General features: G+C 54.0%; 1 pseudogene; it reads right to left on the reverse strand.

Annotated features, from left to right (window-relative positions):
• Positions 1-241: 241 nt before the first annotated feature.
• Positions 242-488, reverse strand: LOC138931522 (TP53-regulated inhibitor of apoptosis 1 pseudogene; annotated as a pseudogene).
• Positions 489-5,645: the final 5,157 nt, after the last annotated feature.

A 5,645-nucleotide genomic window follows, 5' to 3' on the forward strand; every position in this document is an offset into this window, starting at 1 on the left:
ATCCCCCCAAATCCCATTATTTAGAACACCGATATTCCTGCTGAGATGCCAAAGCTGGAAATCTCAAAGCAAAGAGTGACAGTTCACCATCTTTTACAAGTGAGAGAAAAATATCAAGGAGGAAAGGAAACTCCTCCCTCCTAAATTAATCAAATCAATGCTATCTTCAGTTCTAACTGACAAGAACCAGAGTCCTCAATTTCCTGATTTGAGACATCCATTTTCAAGGTGACTGTCAAGGTCAAGAAGAGCTTTCAGGCTTTTCTTTGCCATGACCCATGAACTCCAGTCCTTCACCAGGAATCTCCTTCTCCTTTATTGCTTTCTGATCTGAACACACTGATGATAGTGCTTGAAAAGGTCGATGCATGGGACCCTGGAGCAGTGCCCCCTGAGGAATTTCTTGGCAAACCAGTGACTGAAGTACTCTGAAGCACTGGTGGATGCACGGGCTTCATGTCGGTGCAAGCCTCCCCTAGGCTGTTCATGGCGTGGGCCAGAAAAAGTGATCGTATTGAAGCCTCACTGAACCCTTGGAGTAAGCAGTTCTTCTGACAGCCAGTGAGCCATCACTTAGAGAAGCTGAAGACCAAGGCTGAACACTAAGTTGCTGAGATGTGAACATAGGGGTGGGGGGTGGGGGTCGGGGCTCCCCAGTCCCTCCTCCCTCCTCCTTTACCCCGCCTCCCCATACCATCCCTGGCAGGAGGTGCCCCCTGTGCTTTGAAATTTCCTCAAAACAGCAAGATGATGCAGGAAGAGCGGGCCCGAGGTGGAGGGTCATTGGCTGGGTGGTCTGTGGGGGGCTGCCGAACTTCCAGGGGGACTAGGCAGCTGAGTCGCCTGGGCCTGGTGCCCTGGGTCTTTGCCCTGCTGCCATCCGCAAGTGACATCACCGTCTCTCCACAGCTCCTGTGCCTTTTGGACTTCTCCCTGTCCGTGGCGCCCTGAGCCCAGGAAGACTCCTCTCCCTTCATTAGGCCGACTGAAACTCGGGGGTTTTCTCAACTTCTGCTTTTGCCCTTTAACAGCCTCTCCCCAAAGACCCAGCCACGCAGAAGCCCGTGGAGAAATGGCAGCATAACCCCAACTCAGCTGTTTAAGGGAAAAGATCACGTCTGGTGAGGAGGTGGGCGGGACTGCAGACTTGGGGTGAGAACTTCGGATATTTAGGGCAGGTCTTCGAGACTGGACATTACTTTCGGGCTCGACGTTCCCTTATCCTGTGGGTGAGAATCCTCAGGCAGGCATCACGGGCTTCCAATTCCTTCAATGACAAAGCCAGCCCCACCACATCCCAGAGTCTGCATTCTCCCACCCCCTCCCACCCACCGTTGCTAAATTTAAACCTCATCTGTCCTTTTCCTGTAGAACGAGGTTATTTTAGGGAGCGACAGCAGCGTGGTGCCGCGGAAGACGCAGCGATACCAGCGCGATGAAAATAAGCGTGCCAGTTCCTCCGTCTCTCAGATGCGCCTGCCTGCCGGCCGGGACTCACCCATCTCCCTCCGCACCGGCTCCCTTCCTGCCGCTCCTCGTCTTTCCAGGAGGGGGCGCCCCGGAGCGGGAGACCTCAGCAGGTCGCTGGGTGAAAAGAGGGCTTCCCGGGAGGCAGAGTGCAGGACGCCCAGAGCCCACAGTGCACCAAGGAGCACTGAGGATGCAAGCTCAGCTCATGCTACAGGCACCCTGGGAACGTCCTAGGGTGTAGGTGTGTGTGTGTTGGTCGTTCAGTCGTCTCCAACTCTTTGGAACCCCATGGACTGTAGCCCACCCGGCTCCTCTGTTCATGGGATTCTCCAAACAAGAATACCGGAGTGGGTTGCCATTCCCTCCTCCAGGGGGTCTTCCCAACCCAGATATCCAAACCAGGTCTCCTGCATTGCAGGCAGATTCTTTACCATCTGAGCCACCAGGAAAGGCCAGGATCTAGGTGACTGGTCCAGAGGAACCCTGAGGGGAACCAGAGGACATATTTTGGGGGCACAACATGGAGATTAAAATGTGAAGGTAATATGAACTCTTCCACGGATGCTAGGAGACTGGGAGCAGACATGTCATGCCTGACCTGTCCCAGCAAAGCCCCCAAGGCAGGGGCTGGCCGCTGCCGAAATGCAGGTTTTAGGATCGTGGAAAGGTTGCAGTGTGGTGGAATCCTGACGTGGTCAGAGCCCTGGAGTGTGTGTGTGCGTGCGTGTCCACTTCCCAGAAGACACAAAGGTGAGCGTTCAGGTCTCTGGTCTAGTAATAGGATGGAGACACTTGATTCTTGATCACTTGGTTACCGTCTCTGCCACTACAGCTTCTCTCAAAGATCTGGCTCTCCATCACGCACTTTCCAGGAAGCTCATCAATTTTCACTGCAGAGAATGGACTTAACAGGAAAACAGGCTTTCAGTGCGAAAGAGAAGATCTGAATGAGGCCAAAGGAGATGTTTGCTGTATCAAATTACATGAGGAGAGAAATGGGAAGCCCTGCCCAAATCCTGGTGTCCTGAGGCTTTGAGAGGTTCTGTGAGGGAGGTTGGGGAACTTTCCAGGAGATCTTGAGCAACAAAATAGAAACCCATTTGGACTCCTGCCTGCCGCCCCTTCTCTGCACAATGGGAGTCGGCATCTTGCCTCACTCCTGATTCCCATTTCCAGTGTGTGTGTGTGAGAGAGAGAGAAAGACTGACTGAGAGAGGAGAATGAGTCCACAAGCAAGAGTGGTCACTTGGGGCAATGTGGGGGCACATGGGCTTCAAAGTCTTCTCCAGGCACCCACCCAACCCATGGTGACATGACCAACTGCCCCGCTGTCATGTCAGGAGGTTCTGGCAGCCATGGGCTGGCATCTGGGGTGTCAGCACTAGGGATGAACAGGAGGGACAGGAAAGGCTGTACCTGTAAGACACAGTCAGTGGTCCATGACCCTGGAGAGTCCCCAAGAAACGAATGCAGAAAGGGTGCGTTTCAGAAGAAACCTCAGTTGGTCCCAGAGATGGATGATCCATGGAGGCCAGAACTGGGCAGACGCTAAGAGATGGACTCTGTGCTGCCGATGTGTGTACTTGCCCCACCTGCTCCCAAGAGCTGGGGCTTGAATTTGAATGAAGACCCCGGGTCCTGAGTCTTGGCCACACTGTGGGGGCTCCAGGGGCAAATGGGCTTCCCATTTGGTGGCGCTAATGGTAAAGAATCCACCTGCCAGTGCAGATAACCTAGAGATGTGGGTTTGATCCCTGGGTCGGGAAGACCCCCTGGAGTAGGAAATGGCAACCCACTCCAGTATTCTTGCCTGGAGAATTCCATGCACAGAGGATCCTGGCAGGCTACAGTCCATGGAGTCGCAGAGTCAGAAACAACTGAGTGACTGAGCAGGAGGGCAAACACTCGACTTCACTGCTCTGTGTAGGAAGCTGTGGACCCTGAGGCCAGGGATGCATGAGGACTAGGAGGGACAGTAAGAGGAGAGGGGGTGAGCTCTCTGAAGTTTAAGACCAACGACTAAAATCTCACTCTCACACCTTGTTAGCACTGAGGCTTCGATATCTGAAGGCTCTGCCCATTGAGCCATTGCTCTGAGCAGCTCCAGGGAGAACGGGCAGGCTGCCTCCCACGTGTTATTGCCACAGACCTGGAAACATTACCTTGGCATCCACAAGGGCCCCTCCAGGAGAGGGTTCTGCAGGCACTTGCTGGGTCACATCTGTCCTCTGTGCACTGACACCCCCAGGCCAGAGGGCCATCAGAGCAGGTCCCCCTCCCCTCCTATCAATTCATCTTTTCTCAAAGAATCAATCTGAGAGCCACAAGCATCTCATTCATCCTTCAGCGCCCCTACTGCGCGCCAGACCCTGTGTGAGTTCTGAGGACACAGAGAGTCTGGTGGTGGACACAGATGTGAACCACCATGTAGCGAAGAGGGCTGTGATAGAGGTGTGATCAAGAGGTGCCAGAGCACAGAAGACTTCCTGGAAGAGGCAACGCTATGTCTTGAATGATAAGGACAAGATGGCTAGGCACACAAAGGGGAAAGGGCACACTAGACAGAGTGAATGGTATGTGCTACAAGAAGCAGCAGGGCAGGTTTGGGGAAAGACTGGTGGTTTGTGTGATTGGTACTTAGATGTGCAGGGGTGGTGGCAGGGAGGGCCAGGGAGATGGGGGGTGGTGGGTTGAGGGGCCTCTCAAGGTGTCCAGACTTGACCCTGACAGTGATTTGGAAGTAGGGAAGGTTCCAGGAGGAGAACCTGCACATTAGAAAAGTCACTCCGACCCAGAGGCAGGTGGAGTGGAGCAAAACACTGGAGGCAAGAAGAGGTAGGAGGCAGGTAGGTGACATGTAAGAGGCTCTTGCAACAGACCAGGCATGTGCTGAAGACGATATAAACCAAGGCAGCACCAGCAATGGGGTGCCAGGGAGAAAAAGACACTGGAGAGATTTTAAGGGGTAAAAAGTAAAAACAAGAGAGTTAGTCACCATGTGGACATGAGGTTAAGGGAGAGGGAGAAACCCCAACCCACTCCCAGGTCTCTGGCTCAGGTAACTGGGAGAAAGGCGAAACGGACAGAGCAGAATCTGGGCCAAGGTTGCATCTGAAGTACAGGACGCCCTAGTGGAGATGCCACTAGGTAGCTGGGCAGGAGGTCTGGGTGGACATCAACACATGGCCGGTAGCTGAAGCCAGGGGCCAGGAATGGGTGCCTGGCAGAGGGAAGACCAGGCATGGGTGGCAGAGCGGTGGGCCAGTAAGCTCCACCCCAACCCCTTGAGTCCACGAGGACCACAGAGAAGTAGGGATAATGTGTGTGTGTGTGCGCAAACACGTGTGTGCTCAGTCATGTCCAACTCTTTGTGACTCCACAGACTATAGCCTGTCAGGTTCCTCTGTCCATGAGATTTCCCAGGCAAGAATACTGGAGTAGGTTGCCATTTCCTTCTCCAAGGGATCTTCCCAACCCAGGGATCAAACCCGAGAGCATTGGCAGGCGGATTCCTTACCAACTGTGCCACCTGGGGTAACATGACTGATACTCTAAGCCCCTCATCTCACACACAGTAATTAAGACCTGGGTCCCTGGTCTTCCCTGGGGCCAGGACACCATAGGAAGGATGCTCCATCTACAGTGTACTCTTCTGAAATAACCCCATCTGGTTCCTGCCCCTTCTACCTGGGGGACACCTCTCAGAGCCCGTTCTCTCTTACAAACAGCAGGACTGGGACTTCTCTGCTGGTCCCATGGTGAAGACTCTGTGCTTCCGCTGCAGGAGGCACAGGTTCAATCCCTGGTGGGGGAACTAAGAGCCCACAGGCCGCAAGGTGTGGCTGATAATTAATCAATTAATTAATTTTTAAAAGGGAAACCCCTTTTTAAAAAACAAATAGCAGGGTTGCCTGCCCTCTCCCCCTCGACTCCCCTGGGGCTGGGCACACAGGCACCCCAGGTGAAAATTTTCAAGAGATGGGGGTGATGACAATGTCCTCCACAAAGCCCTGGCGTATGCAGCATCCCCTCAACTGTTTGTACTCTTCCCGGGGTGCAGTGGGAGCCATCCGATCCTGGCCACAGCACCCAGAAAACCAGCCCTGCCCCTCACTTCAGCTCAGAGACCCCAGAGCGGCCACCCACAGAGCGCCCACCAGGCATCAAGCAGGCCA

This window comes from Ovis canadensis, chromosome 3 (assembly GCF_042477335.2).
Source record: "Ovis canadensis isolate MfBH-ARS-UI-01 breed Bighorn chromosome 3, ARS-UI_OviCan_v2, whole genome shotgun sequence".
NCBI classification, from domain to species: Eukaryota; Metazoa; Chordata; class Mammalia; order Artiodactyla; family Bovidae; genus Ovis; species Ovis canadensis.